Source organism: Leptodactylus fuscus, chromosome 11, assembly GCF_031893055.1.
Source record: "Leptodactylus fuscus isolate aLepFus1 chromosome 11, aLepFus1.hap2, whole genome shotgun sequence".
Lineage (NCBI taxonomy): Eukaryota > Metazoa > Chordata > Amphibia > Anura > Leptodactylidae > Leptodactylus > Leptodactylus fuscus.
This window is the reverse complement of record NC_134275.1, coordinates 65,384,766-65,408,674: the sequence shown is the minus strand read 5'-3', so window position 1 is coordinate 65,408,674 and position 23,909 is coordinate 65,384,766. Positions and strand designations below refer to the sequence as shown.

At 41.4% G+C, this 23,909-nt stretch overlaps 1 protein-coding gene across 2 annotated transcripts in view; it reads left to right on the top strand.

Moving 5' to 3' along the window:
- The first annotated feature begins 3,132 nt into the window (after window positions 1–3,132).
- The window catches only part of LOC142184165 (leucine-rich repeat and fibronectin type III domain-containing protein 1-like protein), a 365,943-nt gene continuing 345,166 nt past the window's right edge, over window positions 3,133–23,909 (top strand). Inside the window, exon 1 of one of the 2 annotated variants that reach the window (XM_075258895.1) lies at window positions 3,133–3,398. The gene's annotated coding sequence lies outside the window, so the exon portion shown is untranslated. Of the gene's footprint in view, window positions 3,635–23,909 lie in introns of both variants that reach the window. The other variant, XM_075258894.1, reaches the window with a different exon arrangement.

Here is a 23,909-nt window from a genome sequence, read left to right as displayed (position 1 = left end):
TAACACTATTGCTATAGTACATGTGTGCAGTGTAATAACACTATTGTAATAGTACATGTGTGCAGTGTAATAACACTATTGTAATAGTACATGTGTGCAGTGTAATAACACTATTGCTATAGTACATGTGTGCAGTGTAATAACACTATTGTAATAGTACATATGTGCAGTGTAATAACACTATTGTAATAGTACATGTGTGCAGTGTAATAACACTATTGTAATAGTACATGTGTGCAGTGTAATAACACTATTGCTATAGTACATGTGTGCAGTGTAATAACACTATTGCTATAGTACATGTGTGCAGTGTAATAACACTATTGTAATAGTACATGTGTGCAGTGTAATAACACTATTGTAATAGTACATGTGTGCAGTGTAATAACACTATTGCTATAGTACATGTGTGCAGTGTAATAACACTATTGTAATAGTACATGTGTGCAGTGTAATAACACTATTGTAATAGTACATGTGTGCAGTGTAATAACACTATTGTAATAGTACATGTGTGCAGTGTAATAACACTATTGCTATAGTACATGTGTGCAGTGCAATAACACTATTGCTATAGTGCATGTGTGCAGTGTAATAACACTATTGTAATAGTACATATGTGCAGTGTAATAACACTATTGTAATAGTACATGTGTGCAGTGTAATAACACTATTGTAATAGTACATGTGTGCAGTGTAATAACACTATTGCTATAGTACATGTGTGCAGTGTAATAACACTATTGTAATAGTACATGTGTGCAGTGTAATAACACTATTGCTATAGTACATGTGTGCAGTGTAATAACACTATTGTAATAGTACATATGTGCAGTGTAATAACACTATTGTAATAGTACATGTGTGCAGTGTAATAACACTATTGTAATAGTACATGTGTGCAGTGTAATAACACTATTGCTATAGTACATGTGTGCAGTGTAATAACACTATTGCTATAGTACATGTGTGCAGTGTAATAACACTATTGTAATAGTACATGTGTGCAGTGTAATAACACTATTGTAATAGTACATGTGTGCAGTGTAATAACACTATTGTAATAGTACATGTGTGCAGTGTAATAACACTATTGCTATAGTACATGTGTGCAGTGTAATAACACTATTGCTATAGTACATGTGTGCAGTGTAATAACACTATTGTAATAGTACATGTGTGCAGTGTAATAACACTATTGTAATAGTACATGTGTGCAGTGTAATAACACTATTGTAATAGTACATGTGTGCAGTGTAATAACACTATTGCTATAGTACATGTGTGCAGTGTAATAACACTATTGCTATAGTACATGTGTGCAGTGTAATAACACTATTGTAATAGTACATGTGTGCAGTGTAATAACACTATTGCTATAGTTCATGTGTGCAGTGTAATAACACTATTGTAATAGTACATATGTGCAGTGTAATAACAATATTGCTATAGTACATGTGTGCAGTGTAATAACACTATTGTAATAGTACATGTGTGCAGTGTAATAACACTATTGCTATAGTACATGTGTGCAGTGTAATAACACTATTGCTATAGTACATGTGTGCAGTGTAATAACACTATTGCTATAGTACATGTGTGCAGTGTAATAACACTATTGTAATAGTACATGTGTGCAGTGTAATAACACTATTGCTATAGTACATGTGTGCAGTGTAATAACACTATTGTAATAGTACATATGTGCAGTGTAATAACACTATTGTAATAGTACATGTGTGCAGTGTAATAACACTATTGTAATAGTACATGTGTGCAGTGTAATAACACTATTGCTATAGTACATGTGTGCAGTGTAATAACACTATTGCTATAGTACATGTGTGCAGTGTAATAACACTATTGTAATAGTACATGTGTGCAGTGTAATAACACTATTGTAATAGTACATGTGTGCAGTGTAATAACACTATTGTAATAGTACATGTGTGCAGTGTAATAACACTATTGCTATAGTACATGTGTGCAGTGTAATAACACTATTGCTATAGTACATGTGTGCAGTGTAATAACACTATTGTAATAGTACATGTGTGCAGTGTAATAACACTATTGTAATAGTACATGTGTGCAGTGTAATAACACTATTGCTATAGTACATGTGTGCAGTGTAATAACACTATTGCTATAGTACATGTGTGCAGTGTAATAACACTATTGTAATAGTACATGTGTGCAGTGTAATAACACTATTGCTATAGGTCATGTGTGCAGTGTAATAACACTATTGTAATAGTACATATGTGCAGTGTAATAACACTATTGTAATAGTACATGTGTGCAGTGTAATAACACTATTGTAATAGTACATGTGTGCAGTGTAATAACACTATTGCTATAGTACATGTGTGCAGTGTAATAACACTATTGCTATAGTACATGTGTGCAGTGTAATAACACTATTGTAATAGTACATGTGTGCAGTGTAATAACACTATTGTAATAGTACATGTGTGCAGTGTAATAACACTATTGCTATAGTACATGTGTGCAGTGTAATAACACTATTGTAATAGTACATATGTGCAGTGTAATAACACTATTGTAATAGTACATGTGTGCAGTGTAATAACACTATTGTAATAGTACATGTGTGCAGTGTAATAACACTATTGCTATAGTACATGTGTGCAGTGTAATAACACTATTGCTATAGTACATGTGTGCAGTGTAATAACACTATTGTAATAGTACATGTGTGCAGTGTAATAACACTATTGTAATAGTACATGTGTGCAGTGTAATAACACTATTGCTATAGTACATGTGTGCAGTGTAATAACACTATTGTAATAGTACATGTGTGCAGTGTAATAACACTATTGTAATAGTACATGTGTGCAGTGTAATAACACTATTGTAATAGTACATGTGTGCAGTGTAATAACACTATTGCTATAGTGCATGTGTGCAGTGTAATAACACTATTGCTATAGTACATGTGTGCAGTGTAATAACACTATTGCTATAGTACATGTGTGCAGTGTAATAACACTATTGCTATAGTACATGTGTGCATCCAGCAGCAGCACCAGGGACAGCTCCAGCCCTGACTGACTGGCAGGTGACGTCACTGGAGGGGGCGTGTCCGTGTGTTGCTGAGCAGGGAAGGGATCGCTGGCTGCACAGAGCTGGGGCTGGGAGGGAGCTGCAGTATGTAGGGAGAGACAGACACAGACTACTGAGAGACAGACTGAGCAGAGACATACTCCTCAGCCTCCACAATAACCACCATCCTCCAGGCACAGGACTGCCTGCAAGCTGGCACACTGTGGCACCACCCCCTGTGCCAGCCTCACCTTGGATTATAAGCACTACTGGTGGGGGGACACAGCAGAACCCCCACATTGGTTTTGCATTGGAATGTTATTTCCCAGGTGGGTTCCTAAAACATTAAACCCCTTTATTCCCTGCACTTGGATTTCTGGAGTGGTCTTCATCCTGCTCCGCTCTGGGGCTTGGGGGTCACTACAGGTTTAAGGACCCTGGAATCGACATCTCTGGAATAACCGGAGGGGGGAATTGCAGAATTGTCTGAATTATTACACAAACTCTGGATTTATTGGGACCCCCTTCTTGGAACAGAAGCTAGAGATCCAGATAAGGGAGCCAGGTAAATTTTTTCTCTACTTGTGATATATGGCTGTATATAGGAGACAGAGGTCACGCACTGAATGACAAACCTTAAGGGGCACTGTAGTGGATACAGGGAGCAGCCCCCCATCCGAGCTGGTTGATGTCAGACCCTCCTGCAATGTATGGAGGGGATCTAAAGTTCTAAAGAGGCTGAAGTAGATGGTAAAGCTGTATGTGCCCCCAAATATCAGCGTTTTTGGGATTCTGAGACCCCTGGCGAGCCTTGTAAGGGTCCATTCGGTTACCTAGAAAGAGGTGTAAGCACTAGGGTGTCCTTACCAATCCCTGATCCATAACCCACTTTATTCCAGCATCCCTTAATATCATGTCGTGATAGCTTTAAGACTCTGCAAACTGCAATTACGACACCCCCCCCCCCCCTTCCTCACCCAACTCCGAAATATTAGGTAAAGCAAATACTCTGCAAACAATCCTGGATCCCATTGCAAAAGCTCTCTTGCAATATTTCCATTGTAGTCCATGGGGAATGTATGTCATGCAATAGAGAAGAGACAGCAAGAGACAGCACATGCCAGGATGAGAGACATGACAAAGAGACTGTCAGAGTTGCCCAGTTGCCCACGTACAAATGGAAAGAGCCGCTTTGTATGGGCGAATTAACGTTTCCACCTAAAAGCGATATTTTCCGGCTGAGCGGCAGATTGTGTTCCCACTCGAAGAGATTCCTGATTAATACATGTTGTGATTCACGAGATTCATGAGAGGCTCAGTCACGGGGGGCAGGCTGCAGATTAATGGGGTATACAGGTATATTATACATCACATCAGCTACTGTATATGGATCGCGCTGATTCCAAGCACTTTCCAGAGTCTTATCCAGAGCTGCTCGAAATCCAGAAATATCATCTTGTCTAATATATGAGACATGGTATATACTATACTATACAGGGACACATATGACATATATGCATTGTGCACATATATAATATACTATTCGGGGGAGTCATTTTCCTGGCCCCCTGCCGAGCGCACAGCAGGGTATGACAGTGATTGGGTCCAATTACACATCCATCTATTGATCCCATAGTGTCTGATCTGTGCTATATCATCACATGGGGGTCTCAGAGCAGGTGACATAAAGGGGGTACTATAGATCTGGCCATGGTGCTAAAGAATTTAGATATATTATATACATCAGTGACTGTGAACCTTAGATGGCTACCCTATTATTGTGGATGGAATTAAGAGATCACATAGAATCGCATGAGATGGTGAGGTTAGGAGGGGTCACGTAATTGGCGGACAGATGAAATTTCAGGGGGTGACTTTTTATTTTAGAATACTATAGGGTCATTGATGTTTGGTCTGAGGCTGTCACATTTGGGGGTCATTAGTTGATATGAGGGGGTCGTGTCCTACTACTATTTCCCGTTGAGTTGCACTGGACGCTTGACATTTAGGAAGGGTTCCTAGGGGTATTAGCCTTTATAGGACGGGACCTTCTTCCCAGCCGAAATCTTCAGTGCATAAACTTTCAACTGTGCATGAACCCAGAATTAAAGGACATGTCATATCATATTCAGTTTCTGTAGTGGGATGTACAATGAAGGATGGGGGTAGACAGGTCTCTATTAACTTCTATAGACTCAATGTCCCCATGGTGGGACTATTAAAGGATTATTTTATCTTATCTTATCTTATATCTATGGCAGGACTAGGACTCCATGTTTGTCGGTGTCTGTTACCTGGAGTTCACAGCATTCCCCCTATGCTTTTTACTGGTTCAACTTCCTAATAGCCCCTAAACATGCATGAATAAAACTAGACTTTATAGTGAAGAAGAATCAGACATGGTTGGAGATAAGACGAGATTAGGTAATGGCAGAGAAAATTTCCTGTAAAGGAGTTGTCTTCTTTGGGAAACCCATTTTCACCTACCCTATTAGGGAAATTATGAGTTACTAGAAGGAGGTTTACCATGTTGGACTCAGCTCATTGATTTTAATACGAATTTTGCAATGCCACTTTTCTCCTGCAGGGGCACTGCAGGGAAATTGAGCACGTGCTACTGATTTCTACAACAGATTACAGCTGATCGACAGCGAATAGGATCCTAGGAGTGAGATACCTTGTGATTTATTTATCATGATGCCCAATACAGACAACCCCTTTAATAGGAATGTATCGCCTTTTTTTATTTAGTAAAACCACATAGCAAAATTTACCACTTTTTGAATTATTTTAAAATTTTCTGATTTTTTAGATTCTAAATTCTGTTCATGATTATGGGGGCTTCCATCTTCTCCTCTATTAACAGCATTTAGTGACGTGCTTTACAGCATAGTCATAGCCAACTGAGGCAACACACTGGAGTCAACTCATTGAGGTCTATGGGATAATTGTATAGACATGCACTGTGCAGGTAGGGAGGGTAGATAAGCTGTAATATCATCTATTGTTAGTAGTGGATGCAATGATGAGTGGTGTTATCTATAGAGGTCTTATCTTCTATTGTAATAATGTCTGTCTTGTCTGTGATGTAAATGAGGTGACTGCTGCAATGCAAACCTCTACAGAATTGGTAGGTGTCAGTCTATTATTAGGCTTAGTGGCCAAGTGAAAATTGCAGGTATAGTACTTTCAACACATATATAGTGATTGATTTTTATTTTTTTTAAGTTGGTTAAAACATTGGCGATGGTTACTGACACATTGCCTTTAAAGGAGTTATGCCATTATATATATATATATATATATATATATATATATATATATATATATATTTAAATTATTTATCCTCTGGATATAGAATAACTACCTCACTGGTGGGGGTCTGACCACTGAGACTCGCCTAAACACATAGTAAATTCTGGGATAATAGAGAAGGTCCCCTGTTCTCGACTGGTTACAAAGAGTGTCTCTCCCTCTGGAGGACCTGGCCTGTCCTGTATGACACAGACAACACATTGGGGCATGTTTATTATGCCATTTTTGTGGCGTAAGGGACATAAAAAGTCAGAAGCTTTGGGGGGCAAATCATTTCTTGCAAAAGATAAATTTCAGCTTTTGCGAGGTTTTTTGAACCACAGACGTGCATGGGTGTGGCCAATTTATTCTAAATTATATCAGAAGACAATTGGGAATGATATTGGAAATCTACGCCAGCCATGAGATACAGTAGATTTCACACTAGATACATGGCCCAAAGGAGGGTACACTTCATTTATGAGGTGCCCCCTCTTCTGGGGTTATGAATACTGTGTTATCGATTCAGATCTCCCCTACTGATTTGAATAGGCACTGTGTAATCCCTTATTTCTCCTGCGGGAGCACTGCAGGGAAACTGAACACTTACTTCCAGGTTTTCAGTGTATGTGACAAGTTTAGCAAGGACTGATTGTTTATAGTGGAGAAATACATCCAGTAGTTTATTATACATTGAAGTCAATATGATGTCCTGTACTGTAGGGATGCAGCGAGCGCATGGTCCATGGTCCTTTGCATCAGTTTCCAGGTTGGTGCCCTTCTGATGATGTTATGGCCACCACAAATGGGTGCAGTGGCCAATCACTGACCTTAGCGATCACATAGGATGGATACAGCACAGGATCATGGCTCATCTCTGCACGGACAACCATAGACTTGATGAGAACAAGGCCCATGTAGTTTCTGTTTATTTGCACGTATTGCAGGGCTTACGCTTATATGCAGCAGCCAATCTGATGGAGCAGAGCTGCAGAGTAAGTACATAGGAGGTGAATTTCAGACTCCCATTACACAATGCAGATAAGTTAGAGTTGAATTTGTCTTAATAGTTGAGCTGAACTAAAAAGCAGAAAATATCTGCCAAATTCCACCTTCGCCTTAAAGTCAGAGTGTCACCAAAAGCATGTATATTAGCAGATAGGGGGCATTTTCCCCTTGTGAATCGTGTCTCTGTTGCAGAGATTTTTTTCTCCAGCCCCTATCTTTCCTGAGTAATCAGTGCATTTAATCTTTTCACCCAATATGCTAATTATGCACTCAACTGTCAGGTGGGCGGTCCTTGACTGGAGCATACAGACTAGGACAACCCACCTGACAGTAGAGAGCATAATGTTGCTGAAACTAACAGAAATGATTGCTCAGGAATGGTGGGGGCTAGAGAAAAAAGTCCAACTGTCCTGGAATCAGTGCCTATTGAAGGGGGCAAAAAACTAAAAGCATCTTTAACAAAGGGTTAAAACAGTACAACACTACTCAAACTGGAGTCCTTCTGAAAAGGACATACGGGTGGCGGGACTACAGATAAGGAGATAGTAATGTTTGGTATACCCAGGCTCTCCTCCGATTGCTTTAACCCTTATTGGCCTGTAACAGCTGCCCTCGCGCTCCCCTCCCGTCATAGCCAGGTCCCTGCACAGCCATAGGCGCTATGTATTACAGAGATATCCTTCCCTAGAAGCCTTGCTATCATTGGAGCATGCCACAATTGGAGCACATCTTTGTATGTTTCTATCTGAAATTAGAAGCATATGGAGGTACCGTAGGGCCTCGTAGACTGCTGTGGGGAATATATTATGGCTCTGTACAACTCATTGGTTATAAAGCGATATAATAGTACTGTGTACATATGGCCTTAGTCATATGCGTTGTGATTTTCCTAGGTGAGGTCGCCTTTGAGTGAACTTGCGGCTGCTGACACACACACTTTCTGCGGTGCCTGATGCTCGGAGTACTTTCCGGTTTGTTGGCTATCCTTTTAGAGTTAATGTATATTTTATTCAGGCGGTGCGTGCGCTAATTGGCCTCTGCTTTGTTAAAGGGGCGCTATTGTGGGGAGAGGTCTCCTTTGGGTTTCTATCAGGTTGCAGCTTCAAATTATGCAAAGACAAAGCTTTGTGGATAAGACTTTTTAGTATTTAATGCATATATACATTATATATTCTCCGGAGGTCTTCCCTGCAATTTACAACAATTTGGTTACCAAATACAGTAGATTCCAGTTGTCACTTTTAGGCCTATTTTTAAACAAGTTTTTATGTTTCAAGAGTTTTTTTTTTTTTTTAAATGTCCACGTCACTTTCTATAATTTTCTAAAAAGCCCTATAACCTACAATGTTCACTCTGACCACTAAGCCTATAAATAGAATGACACTCTGTAGGGTTTTCTTTGAAGTAGTCACCTCCTCATAGACAGACAGACAGGATTACAATAGAAGATAGTACCTCTATAGATAACACCAATGACCCATTGTTGCATCCATTATTGGACATACAAAGATGTCCCAGCTTATCTATTCTAATTCCCTGTATGGTGCATGCCTAGAAAACTCTCCCATAGACCTTAAAGAGTTGACTCCAATTTTTAGTTGACTATGCTGTAAAGCAGATCACTAAATGCTGTTAACAGAGCAAAGGAGAAGCTCAGGCAAGATGGCCGAACTTATAAATATGTACAGAAAATAAAATAAAAAATCTAGAAACAGAAAATAAAAACAGATTAGAAAAAAATTATCGATTTCACTGAAAGAATTGATGATAGGGGGTTTGTAATTTAGGACCCTCCACCTATCTATACATCACTTGGTCAGGAGGACCCAGCATTTCAGTGCATTACATGAACATCCTGTTCATTTCATTGCAATACTCGTTTCCCCCTGTGGGGGCACTGCAGGGAAGTGCATTATTTACTGCCAGGTTTCCCTGCAGATCACACTCGATCACTGGAGATTCCAGTATAAGGAGACCCAGTGATCAACTTATCCTGCCCATAATAGACAACCATCATAATGGAAATAATAAATCCAGGCTGACAACAAAGAGTATTATCTCCCCATTGTGATAAAAATGTGGAATGGAGGTGTCTGATCGGTCTAAGTAACTCCTTCATATTTTGATAAAATCTGACAGTTATGAGATGTGGCTTGGATACAGATGCCCAGGTAAGTCTATGCATACTGTATATAGTGGCCCTTCCCTCCTCATTATATAAAGTGTGCAAAATCCTACAATCCCAAACACAGTTCTTCACACCTTTCCCAGCTACCTTTTCCCACCATAGAAGTTGTGAATCGTGTGCTACTGTTATTTGGCAATTTTATTTGACTGCTATGGAAAGCAAGTGATATAATAGCGCTTACCATCCTTATTCCTAAATGTGGCCCTATATTTTCTATAGGTGACGAGCCTGGTGGCCAAAGGTCTAGTAAGTTGGCAAGTTAACAGTTAGAAGCTTTTTCTTGACTTTTTTAAAAATAACTTTGTATGTTTTTTTCGTCAAAAGATATTACACTGAAGCAAGTTATCTGATTCAAGTTAAAGTTTTCTTCATCTGAACCCCTCCCGAGTACCCTATATACAGGTACGCTGAGCATGCACGTGCTCTTAATAGAGAGAGGGGAAGCTGCAGTCACATACCTTTGGCAGCTGCTTAGGACGGGTCATTAATATAAATGGGGGTCAGACTAACCCTGTGATCAGCTATTTAAAGAGATTGCAGCGTGCAGATGACTACCAAGGCCTCTTCACTACTTACCAAGTATGCTTGATGTTTTCTATTGCAGCTTAGTAGAGATGAGCGAGTACTGTTCGGATCAGCCGATCCGAAGAGCACGCTCGCATAGAAATGAATGGACGTAGCCGGCACGCGGGGGTTAAGCGGCCGGCCGCCGTCAAAGCGGAAGTACCAGGTGCATCCATTCATTTCTATGGAGCATGCTGTTCGGATCGGCTGATCCGAACAGTACTCGCTCATCTCTACAGCTTAGCGCTTTTCACTTAAAGGGAGTCTCTGACCCAAACCCAGCATATTAACCCAGCCCGGAAGATAGATAGGTTAGGTAGGGTCACCTGAATCAAACAGTGTGTTCCCCTTGTGAATCGGTGCCTCTGTTGCGGAGATATGGCTGTTTATGTCAATAGGCAAAGGAGCTCTTTGAAGCAACGAGAGCGTTGCCGTTCCTCCAAAGAGGTAAGCCGCAAAGCTCTCGTTGCTCCAAAGAGCTCCTTTGCATATTGACAAAACCGGCGATATGTCGGCAGTGGAGGCACCGATTCACAAGAGACCAAATACACCCCCTAAGATTCAGGGCACCCTAATCTATCTAGCTTCCCGGCTGGAATTGATATGCTGGGTAAAGAAGTAAAGGTTGAGTGTGGGCAGGACTGGTGGTAGCTGGGGCACTCATACATTTAATTGGGAGCGCCGGAGATAACTGTCTGCAGTACTTCAGCTATCTCCGGCGCTTCTGTTGAAGTGAATTTGAACACTAACCACAACCAGGCCCGTCCACATTCGGCATGGTTGCACTGAGGTTAAAAGTGGGGCAGGAAAAAGTAAACTGAGTTTACTTTGTGGGATCCTCCCTTAGAGGATAGGTTGCCGATATTGTAGTCCCTTTAAAGGGTTTCTATCATTTGGAAAACTTATTTTTAACTAAGCATATATTTGCATAGCCTTTAGAAAGACTATTCCAGACATAACTTTTGTTAGTAAATCAATTTTTTAATTAGCCCACTTTTATTGATATGCTAATTAGCCAGCAACAAACACTGGAGATTCAGTGAGCACTGTCTGCTGTGTGTACACAGGGGGAGGTGAGAGCAGAGAGGCTGATGAGTCATTATCATCATCAGCAGCAGCAGCAGTAGCCTTCCTGCTCTCACCTCCCCCTATGTACACACATCACACAGTGCTCACTGAACTTCTGATGCTTGTTGCTGGCTAATTAGCATATCAATAAAAGTGGGCTCATTCAAAAATGGCTGGGAGGATTAAGAAATAAAAGTTATGTATGGAATAGCCTTTCTAAAGGCTATGGAAATATATGTTTAGTTAAAAATGAGTTTTCTCAATGATAGAATCCCTTTAAGTTTAAATAGGTGGGAATATAGACATAGCTAGTGTCTAGGAGATCACCCTCCATGTAAGGCACAGAATACCAATGTATAACCAAGTGCGAAGGTTACAGTTACACCCTGTCCCCATAAGGGGTCCATATCAGGTACTATATAAAACATGTGATACGTGGTGGGTACTGTTTACAGAGTTTGCATTAGGATCCAGAACCTTTACGTTATATCTTAGATTTTGGAATACATAGAAGGAGTCACCAGAACAAACATCTCCCCTTCTGTGATTCGGTGCTGGTGATTAATGCAGCAGCCCCCTCCCTACACCCTCGCCACAGGCCCCCTGACACCCTTACCCACTCCTATTCTTAAGTGATAGTAGCACCTTCCACCCCCTCAGTAACCTCGCTCTGCAGTCACACTAACATCTCTCTCTGTCTTACATACTATAAATATAATATATAGAGCTTGTATACCTAGACCCTAGTCAGCTATATACCCAGGCTGCAGACACTGGCAGTCATAGTGCTTAGTCAATGCCTTCCATACTTCTCCACATACATAAATGTATACACATTACACTTTCCATCTATTGCTCTTGCTATAAATTTATTCAGTCAGTACAACAGCATTAAGAGGGAATTTAGTCTTGTTGCCGTGCAATGGGCGCTCGGAATACGGGCTTCACATTTATAATGCCGGGAAGGGACATCCGTCACTCCGGGCTCCAGGCAGGAGCAGGGACTTTTTGCGATAGATGATGATGCCTCTCCATAAACGCTTCCAGTTAGATATATATCTATCGACAAATACATATATATGAATTCCACCCTGGCCTTGCTCTGGGAATGCAGGAGTCGGCGGCATAATGGCGTCTGGTACTTGGTCATGCTCATGAGGGGTTTGTAGTGCGAGAGATTAGTCACAGATCGGCTCCTGGTCATGGCACGGTTATTGGTAATGGATGGCTGTCGGGCATTGAGGACAGGTCAGAAAAGACTTCATCTTCCGAGCAACAAATTTACTAGACGCAAAGACTGGGCACAGCAGAGGAAAATGGGGGGACAATCCAAAATCAGGTTGCAAAAATTTTCAAAAAGAGTCTTTGAGGTTATGACAGGTCTTCAAAAGCTGTGTTTATATAGGGACTGGCATCAGCTTGGCATCGGGGTATCCTACATATGATACGGTAACCTGAAGATCTTGCAAATTCTGCAATAGCGCCCCCTAACTATTTCACATATTATAGCAGGTCTTAACCTTCTCATACGGGGCAGTGGCCTATTTTGGGTCCTATCGGACTCCAGGGCGTTAGGTACAAATGCAATGTCAGTACCATCTATGGCCCTGCCGAGGGGTCTACAAAGTACTATGGAGACCAGTCAATGGCTCTTCACTTTGGACACATAAAAATGTCACTTAAAAAAATCTGATTCATAATTATTTCCCTACAGGGGATCCTGACAGGTTCAAGCAGTCAGGTATATTTTGTATGGAAATCTGCTCTGTATGTCTTCATTTTCTCTGTAGCGCCACCACAGAGGAAATTATGAATTACACAATGACCATTTTAACTCAGTGGGCTGCTATGTAATATATGATGGGCCAAGTCCTCCAGAGCTGGAGATACTCTTTGTACCTGCTTTCTCCTTCTAATGCAGAATTGTCTAATAGGTTTCTAAAGTGCACCATCCTTTTAAGGACCAACTAGACGATGGATATCAAATTATTGAATATTATTCTAATTTTTTTCATATAGTATGTCCTCCGAAAGGTCACCAAAGACAACTTTATAATATTTTTTATCAAACACTTTTCCACCGTGACATCAAAAAGGTGAAGCTGGAAATCCAGCCATATCATTCCCTAATCTAGAATAATAATCAACCACTAAGGGACATGCCCATTGTGAAGAATTTCCCGTCACAATCTCTGACTGCCCTTCTAGTGAAGCATCCACAGCAGTACATGAGAGTCCTCCAGCCGCACTTGATCATCTCATGTTATTTGCACAAGCCTGAATATAAAACCCCATTAAAGATCTCTTTATATTGACCTTGGATATGTTTGCAGTGTACGTAGCAATTAGGTCATATCTAAGGTTCAACATTTACAGAGTAAACAGGGCTCGTGTGTATTTTCTTAGTAATGAAACCCACCAAGTCCCTTATGAGATCTTCTACCTTCACGTCTACTCAAGTTCCTAAATGTCGTTGGTTCCCTGTTCAGAACGCTCATTTATTATCCTGGCGTTATACACAGAAGGTTTTAATGGAACATTGCTCTTCAGCAGGTTATAGGAGGCATCTCCAGAGCCCAGAAGATTGTCCAAGTCTAGAAGGTCTCCTCTTTTTCCGAGAACCTTCCAGATGTTTCGGGAGAATTGGCAAGTATGGAGTACTGTGACTCCTACCCTGGATTTTTTTATGTACAGGTCACCTATTTTTTGATGTCCTACAGCTTTATATTGTTTACTATGTATGGTTATTAGTATTTTAACCACTTACTAACCACCCATTGACTATATACATCTGGGCAGTCAATAATTAACTCTGCAAGGGCGTGCCTATATGTCCTTGCAGAGCGAGCCACGACACGAGATTGTACCGTTGCAGGAGCCACGACCCAGTTGTTCATGGCAGGTGGACATCCTAATCGCTATATACACAGTACTCAGGACGGAGCTCCTGCCCGACCCAGTGATCACGTGATCCACCATTTACCGGGAGCTGCAGAGCCCTATAGCCCCTAAATCAGTTCTACATTGTATACCAGGAGGCTGTATTCCTTCTGTGACTGGGACTAATATAACAGCGGGAAAAAAGCAAAAACAATGTAATGTTAAAATGGCCCCCAAAGCAAAATGTGTAAAAATAAATAAATCTAAAAATAAAAAATAACATGAAAAATAAAATAAAAAAAGTCATTATTACCACCCTCACACCACAAGCTGTAACCCACCTCCAATGACACAAAACTATGAGTCACCAGTACTAAAATTTACATAGTGGAGAGTAAAAATTATTTAAAAAAAATTACTAATCCTTTTATTTAAAAAAAAAAAAAAGTGAAAAACAGACTCATTTTCCTCCTTTTATTGTACATTTATCTGTTAGTTCTCTTTTAACAGAACTATAGATAAAAAGAGAGGAAATTAGTCGTCCACTGGGATGATGGGAGTTGTCACATTCTCTGATTTCACCGTAAAGATAGACCTGACCCACGGACTATAAATAGAGGTAGAGATCTGTGGGTGGACGGGCTCTCTAATGGTCTCAGCGTCAGTCGCTACTTCCATGGATTCTCTTTCTATTTCTTGTTATGTTTTGATCTTCTTCTATGGAGCTGAACGGTTCCTTTTCCTGGTCCTGGAGAGTTGTGGAAGACAGAATTAATATGTCAAATATTAAAGGGGGTGTCTCAAGTAAAACACTTTTTACCCAGCCACAAGATTGGGGATACTGTTTGATCCCAAGTGACCTGCACAAAGTATAATGGTGTGGCCCCCACACAGTATAATGCCCCATACAATATAATACCCCCTCAGTACCCATCAGACTGTAAAATACCCCTCCAATGGTCCATCACACAGAGAAATGTTTCTTCAGTGGCCCCCCTACAATATAATGCCCCCCTGTGGCCCATCACACCTTAAAATGTTCTCTCAGTGTCCATCTTAGAATATAATACATAAAAATATACCTAGCCGCGTATACTTGCTTTGTGCTCCACCATTATATCCTAAGAACACAGATAGAGTCAAAATTAGGACTGGCTATATCCGCTATCATGGTCTTCCGTCATGTTCGCTAACTTATATAATAGAAGATAAAGTTGCTTGCATTAGTGTCAATGGGAACAGAAACAGAATCAATCCATGACTGTTCTCTGTGATAGTTTAATGTCCGTTACTGTCATCCTATGATGGGAGACAGCAACGGACATTAACAACGGTAGTGTGATCGCCCCCTAACGGTTATCTAAACTTCTAATGTTTCAGAATTTTTATTTTATAAAGATTACAAGTAATTTTCAGGATAGCTTGTGTCTGCAATAGGGGGCTACAGACGGGTATTGTTGCATTGGGGTCCAGGAACCTTGCCGGGCAAATTGGATGCCTCTTCCCAATATGAAAGGACCAGGACTATAAATGATGTGGTGCAGATTTTGCATTGTGGCCCAGGAGCTTTATGTTCGCCCAGCATAGAAAACTTCAGCTTTTCCACCCACGCTTAGACACTTCTTTCCATAGTTCTTTTATTACATATTTAGCGTAAATGCTTATCATAACAAATCTGCACCAAATAATCTCAAATAATCATATTCAGTGGAAACCTGAAGCGTCTAGCGTCTGGATTCATGCCTTGAAAAAAAACATGTTAGGGAAAATGCGCCCTCTCCTATCAGTAATAATGTATAAGGTTTCTCTACTTCTGAAGGCCTGATAAATATTGTACATGAAGGAAGCCATCTATAGGGAAACTAGGCGGATTTTCAAGGGGACCGCTTCATTTTTATGAAAAACAAAATCACTAGAATGAAGAGATTTTACCTGGCGCTCAGGCCTGACAGCGTACTATAGAACATAAAGACATAGCTCCATACTATTATTGTCATTTACGTCCAATGTGCCAACCTAATGTGTCGCGCCGTAGGAAGGTAAAGTTGTATGACAGAAAATTGGCAGTGGCTCTCTTATACACCAGGTATAGACTCACCCAATTCATAGTCCATAGCAATGGACGTGCCCAACTTTAATCCATAGTGTTAGACTTGTATACAATATACTTACTAGTCTTAAAGGGGTTGTGCCATTATGGATAGGGGATAAGTGTCTACAGCGCACAACCCCTTTAATGGGTTAATGCACCTTTTATCTGCTTTGGAAGTATGTAGTAAGGATTCATGTACACGTCATTCTGTGGCTCTATAACACCTCCACCGAAAAGGCAGTCTGGTCATATACACAGCTCTGTCATGCTTAAAGCATACCTGGTTAAGTCGGCATGTGTGTGCATGAGGAGTAATTCTATAACTTGTATTCTGCATTTTTTGCAGTTTTTCCCTTGGCAGGCTCTATCTGTAGTTTGCATTTCTCTCAGAGCTGGTAGGTGGAGTTTACCTGTCATACAATGTACACAGTAAGCAGAGGAGAATCTGCTCTATAACTACATTTCTGTTATTGATGGGCTATCAATTAAAGGGGTTGTCCATCTTTCAAATACTGATGTCCTATCAGTTATAGGGTTTTTCCAATATTGATGGTCTATCAATTAAACGGGTTATCCATCTTTCTGATATTGATATAGTTTGCATTTCTCTCGGATCTGGTAGGTGGAGTTTACCAGTCATACACAATACACAGTAAGCAGAGGAGAATCTGCTCTATAAATGCATGTTTATTATTGATGGGCTATTAATTCAAGGGGTTATCCATCTCTTTAATATTGATGTAGTTTGCGTTTCTCTCTGAGCTGGTAGGTGGAGTATACCTGTCATACACTGTACACAGTAAGGAGAGGAGAATCTGCTCTGAAACTGCATTTCTATTATTGACAGGCTATAAATTAAAGGGGTTATCCATCTTTCAAATATTGATGTCCTATCAGTTAAAGGGTTTTTGCAATATTGATGGTCTATCAATTAAAGGGGTTATCGATATTTCTAATATTGATGGATTAGGCCATCAATATTAGATATACGGGGGTGTGACTGCCAGGTACTCTTCAGATTAGCTGTTTGTGGAAACCTGCCAATAATGTTTATATGCTAAGAGCCTTGCTTTGATGTGTACCATTGGGTTTTGGTACTACAGTGTTGTCCCATAGACTTCAATGGGACACTGTGACAGTACCTAAATCATACAGCGAGGGAGCAGTGTGGTTCTTAGCATGTATACTATACTGGGAGCCATGTTGTGCCAGAACAGTCGACAACCAAGACCCCCAAGAAGAACAAGGCAATCAAGAACGGGAAAAAATATAGAATGCAAGTTATATAATGGCCAGAAATACTATTACTTTTTGTCATTATTATTATTATTGTTTATTTATATAGCACCATTAATTCCATGGTGCTTTACAATTGGGGGTTACATACAATTCACAAAATATACAGGTACATATCATACTAACAGTGATCGGCTGGCACAGTGGGGTAGAGGGCCCTGCCCGCGAGGGCTTACAATCTATGAGAGGGCTTACAATCTATGATCTTGTCAATGACAATCCTGTCATGGGGTCTAAAGGCCTCAATACACAAGAGAGAATTTGGCTGAACCTGCCAACTGGTCAGTTGTCTCCATGCCGTGTAAAGTGGCCGGACAACAGTAATGCAACTCAGCTCCCACTGACGTCAATAGGAGATGACTACTATATAGTGGATGGAGACAATGACCTCCCTCCCTGTGGGGACCACCTGTTAGCCCCCCAAAAGTCACATATCGATAGCCTGTCCTAAGGATGGGCCATACAAAAAAAAAAAATCATGAACAAGTCCGTTAATTCCTCAATGTCCAGTCTGTGTCTGTCTCTGCTCACAAGCTATGTCAAGGTCTTTGAGGACATCTACGACCTTTCTGTACCAAGCACAGGAATAGACTTGCTTCTTTCTATCCTGGATTGTAATGCGTGTAATGATAATATAGAGGCTATAAGAGAATTGTATCCATATTGTATCCATGTAAATGATCTGCAGTGTGAATATATAAATGCTCCATTCAGTGGCAGCCGCTTCTGCTTATTTATACTCGGCTCTTTATGTGACACCATGGATATTCCCTGGCATAAACCATAGCTGGGTAGCATGAAATATTAATAGCTTTACATGACAATGTGTTCTCTCTTTCTCCCGACAGGCCTCCTTACTGTGCTCCGAAGGAGCTTGTTGTGTAGTCATTGTACTCGGGCCTGTAGAGATCATAGCCCCGCTCAATAACAGGGGAACAGCTGATAATAACACCGATGATGATAATACATGCATATTGTGGAACCATTACATTCTCAATTCTCACACCTTTAAGAGACCATATTATGCTAATCCAATCATATTAGTCATCCAATGTGATAAGAACACTGTGAATATACCTTGTCATAATTTATAAGGTTTTACAGAAGATACAGCCGGCTCCAATAGCTGTCACACATGTTTAGCTGACAGCTATTCCTCCCGTGACAATCCATACACATGCACACTCCTTACTAGGGAGAAATCAGCCTGTCTGTGGAAATCCTATCCACCTATATGGCCGGAAGCAACGTTGCTCCTGTTCAAGTGGATGGGAGCGAGGTTGCAGTTCCAAGCACCACCATACACTTTAGTGGTGGCTCCTGGAACTGCAATAGGACTTCTTCCAGCTATATACTTAGTATACAGCTTTCTTCTGCTGGTCGTTTGGTGTTTCGGGTGTTGGACTTCACCCATCTAATGTTCAGGTTCTGGACAACCCCTTTAAGGCACAGTCTACAAGTTGGGTGTTGTGGTGGTTATAAAGTAATAAAGCTCATTAGTACACCGCACACTGGAAGACTCATTTGTGACCCAAGTGGAGGGCAGCTGGGGAGGCCAGAAATATTGTTCTTGTTTTTGTTTTCCTAGTTTATGCTCTGACTCTTGGTCCCATGACTGACTCCACTATGCTCATTGGACCTGCAGCCTATGTAGAAGGAGGTTGTAACTTCTGTGAGAGTTAGGAAGGCTTTAGGGAAGGCAGAGGAACAAGAGTTCTGGCCTCCCCCGCTGCCCTCCACACAGGTAATAAACATGGTTCCAGGGGACCAAGGTGTATACTAGAAACAAAAGCTTAACCAATGCACTGGTGAGCTTTATTATTCCCCAGATAATCCCCTTAATTTCATTGTTTGATGCATGTAATCCATTAATCTCAATGCAGTTTAAATGTCATGGGTGAGGTATAAACTATAGACAAATTTCCAGGATTGATCACCCATATTATAACTCTCCACATAGCAAATTACATTGCATCGGATTAAGATCTGGTCGACATCACTACTGTCAGGGTTTCCAAGTCAAGGTCATACAGTCTTATTTTTAATTTCACAGCCATTAGGAGCTTATTTAAGAAAATGGTGGCAATTTAACCCATTAGAGAGGTCTTTTGTAGCTAAGGATACATAGGTAGAACATGCTAACTCCATGCAGATGTCCTTGGCTCAGGTGCCTAATAAATATTCATGGATTCATAGCAAAGCCTGAACTGCAGATCCTTCTAGCATGGCCAGCTTCAGCAGCAAGTCTAGACCACAAAAAATCCAATTTATATATGTGCCCCTTATTTACAAAAGGGTAAGGTGCAAAGTGATGTGGCAGTACATAGATAATGCACACAGTGATGTCATAACCATGGGAAAATGTTCACAGTGATGTCACAGTACAGGAATAATAAAACATAATAATTAGAGATGAGCGAACAGTGTTCTATCGAACTCATGTTCGATCGGATATTAGGCTGTTCGGCATGTTCGAATCGAATCGAACACCGCGTGGTAAAGTGCGCCATTACTCGATTCCCCTCCCACCTTCCCTGGCGCCTTTTTTGCTCCAATAACAGCGCAGGGTAGGTGGGACAGGAACTACGACACCGGTGACGTTGAAAAAAGTAGGCAAAACCCATTGGCTGCCGAAAACATGTGACCTCTAATTTAAAAGAACAGCGACGCCCAGCTTCGCGTCATTCTGAGCTTGCAATTCACCGAGGACGGAGGTTTCCGTCCAGCTAGCTAGGGCTTAGATTCTGGGTAGGCAGGGACAGGCTAGGATAGGAAGGAGAAGACAACCAACAGCTCTTGTAAGAGCTAAATTCCAGGGAGAAGCTTGTCAGTGTAACGTGGCACTGACGGGCTCAATCGCCGCAACCCAGCTTTCCCAGGATCCTGAATGGAATACACTGTCAGTGTATTCCCGTATACCCGATATATACCCCGATACCCGTTCCAACGGTGTGCCCCCCCACCTTCACCCCAGAAATACCCTGCAAGTCCCCTAGCAATAGAATTGGGGCTATATACACCCACAATTTTTACTACTGGTATACAGTGCCATTGTCTGACTGGGAATTCAAAGAATATATTGGGAATACAAATACCCTCATTTCTTGCTACTGCCATATAGTGCCAGTTTCTGACTGGTAATTCAAAGAATATATTGGGGTTACGTGCACCCACAATTTTTACTACTGGTATACAGTGCCATTGTCTGACTGGGAATTCAAAGAATATATTGGGAATACAAATACCCTCATTTCTTGCTACTGCCATATAGTGCCAGTGTCTGACTGGGAATTCAAAGAATATATTGGGGTTACGTGCACCCACAATTTTTACTACTGGTATACAGTGCCATTGTCTGACTGGGAATTCAAAGAGTATATTGGGAATACAAATACCCTCATTTCTTGCTACTGCCATATAGTGCCAGTTTCTGACTGGGAATTCAAAGAATATATTGGGGTTACGTGCACCCACAATTTTTACTACTGGTATACAGTGCCATTGTCTGACTGGGAATTCAAAGAATATATTGGGGTTATAAATACCCTCATTTCTTGCTACTGCCATATAGTGCCAGTTTCTGACTGGTAATTCAAAGAATATATTGGGGTTACGTGCACCCACAATTTTTACTACTGGTATACAGTGCCATTGTCTGACTGGGAATTCAAAGAGTATATTGGGAATACAAATACCCTCATTTCTTGCTACTGCCATATAGTGCCAGTTTCTGACTGGGAATTCAAAGAATATATTGGGGTTACGTGCACCCACAATTTTTACTACTGGTATACAGTGCCATTGTCTGACTGGGAATTCAAAGAATATATTGGGAATACAAATACCCTCATTTCTTGCTACTGCCATATAGTGCCAGTTTCTGACTGGTAATTCAAAGAATATATTGGGGTTACGTGCACCCACAATTTTTACTACTGGTATACAGTGCCATTGTCTGACTGGGAATTCAAAGAGTATATTGGGAATACAAATACCCTCATTTCTTGCTACTGCCATATAGTGCCAGTTTCTGACTGGGAATTCAAAGAATATATTGGGGTTACGTGCACCCACAATTTTTACTACTGGTATACAGTGCCATTGTCTGACTGGGAATTCAAAGAATATATTGGGGTTATAAATACCCTCATTTCTTGCTACTGCCATATAGTGCCAGTTTCTGACTGGTAATTCAAAGAATATATTGGGGTTACGTGCACCCACAATTTTTACTACTGGTATACAGTGCCATTGTCTGACTGGGAATTCAAAGAGTATATTGGGAATACAAATACCCTCATTTCTTGCTACTGCCATATAGTGCCAGTTTCTGACTGGGAATTCAAAGAATATATTGGGGTTACGTGCACCCACAATTTTTACTACTGGTATACAGTGCCATTGTCTGACTGGGAATTCAAAGAGTATATTGGGAATACAAATACCCTCATTTCTTGCTACTGCCATATAGTGCCAGTTTCTGACTGGGAATTCAAAGAATATATTGGGGTTACGTGCACCCACAATTTTTACTACTGGTATACAGTGCCATTGTCTGACTGGGAATTCAAAGAGTATATTGGGAATACAAATACCCTCATTTCTTGCTACTGCCATATAGTGCCAGTTTCTGACTGGGAATTCAAAGAATATATTGGGGTTACGTGCACCCACAATTTTTACTACTGGTATACAGTGCCATTGTCTGACTGGGAATTCAAAGAGTATATTGGGAATACAAATACCCTCATTTCTTGCTACTGCCATATAGTGCCAGTTTCTGACTGGGAATTCAAAGAATATATTGGGGTTACGTGCACCCACAATTTTTACTACTGGTATACAGTGCCATTGTCTGACTGGGAATTCAAAGAGTATATTGGGAATACAAATACCCTCATTTCTTGCTACTGCCATATAGTGCCAGTTTCTGACTGGGAATTCAAAGAATATATTGGGGTTACGTGCACCCACAATTTTTACTACTGGTATACAGTGCCATTGTCTGACTGGGAATTCAAAGAGTATATTGGGAATACAAATACCCTCATTTCTTGCTACTGCCATATAGTGCCAGTTTCTGACTGGGAATTCAAAGAATATATTGGGGTTACGTGCACCCACAATTTTTACTACTGGTATACAGTGCCATTGTCTGACTGGGAATTCAAAGAGTATATTGGGAATACAAATACCCTCATTTCTTGCTACTGCCATATAGTGCCAGTTTCTGACTGGGAATTCAAAGAATATATTGGGGTTACGTGCACCCACAATTTTTACTACTGGTATACAGTGCCATTGTCTGACTGGGAATTCAAAGAATATATTGGGGTTACGTGCACCCACAATTTTTACTACTGGTATACAGTGCCAATTTCTAACTAGGAATTCAAAATGCGCAAGGCTCCCGGAAAGGGACGTGGACGAGGCCGTGGGCGAGGTCGGGGGAATGGTTCTGGGGAGCAAGGTAGCAGTGAAGCCACAGGGCGTCCCGTGCCTACTCCTGTGGGGCAGCAAGCATTGCGCCACTCCACAGTGCCAGGGTTGCTTGCCACATTAACTAAACTGCAGGGTACAAACCTTAGTAGGCCCGAGAACCAGGAACAGGTCTTGCAATGGCTGTCAGAGAACGCTTACAGCACATTGTCCAGCAGCCAGTCAGACTCTGCCTCCTCTCCTCCTATTACCCAACAGTCTTGTCTTCCTTCCTCCCAAAATTCCGAAGCTTTACAGAACAATAACCCAAACTGTCCCTGCTCCCCAGAGCTGTTCTCCGCTCCTTTCATTGTCCCTCAACCTGCCTCTCCACGTCACGATTCCACGAACCTAACAGAGGAGCATCTGTGTCCAGATGCTCAAACACTAGAGTCTCCTCCATCTCCGTTCGATTTGGTGGTGGATGACCAGCAACCCACCCTCATCGACGATGATGTGACGCAGTTGCCGTCAGGGCATCCAGTTGACCGGCGCATTGTGCGGGAGGAGGAGATGAGACAGGAGTTGGAAGAGGAAGTGGTGGATGATGAGGACACTGACCCGACCTGGACAGGGGGGATGTCAAGCGGGGAAAGTAGTGTGGATGTTGAGGCAGGTGCAGCACCAAAAAGGGTAGCTAGAGGCAGAGGCAGAGGTCAGCAGCTTAGGCGAAGCCAGGCCACACCCGGAATCTCCCAAGATGTTCCAGTTCGTACCCAGCCCCGAAAAACTCCCACCTCGAGGGCACGTTTCTCGAAGGTGTGGAGTTTTTTCAAGGAATGCGCCGAGGACAGATATAGTGTTGTCTGCACAATTTGCCTCTCGAAATTGATTAGGGGCTCTGAGAAGAGCAACCTGTCCACCACTTCAATGCGCCGTCATTTGGAATCCAAGCACTGGAATCAGTGGCAGGCAGCAACGGCAGGACAAAGGCCGCCTGCCGTTCACGCCACTGCCACTGCCTCTGCCTCT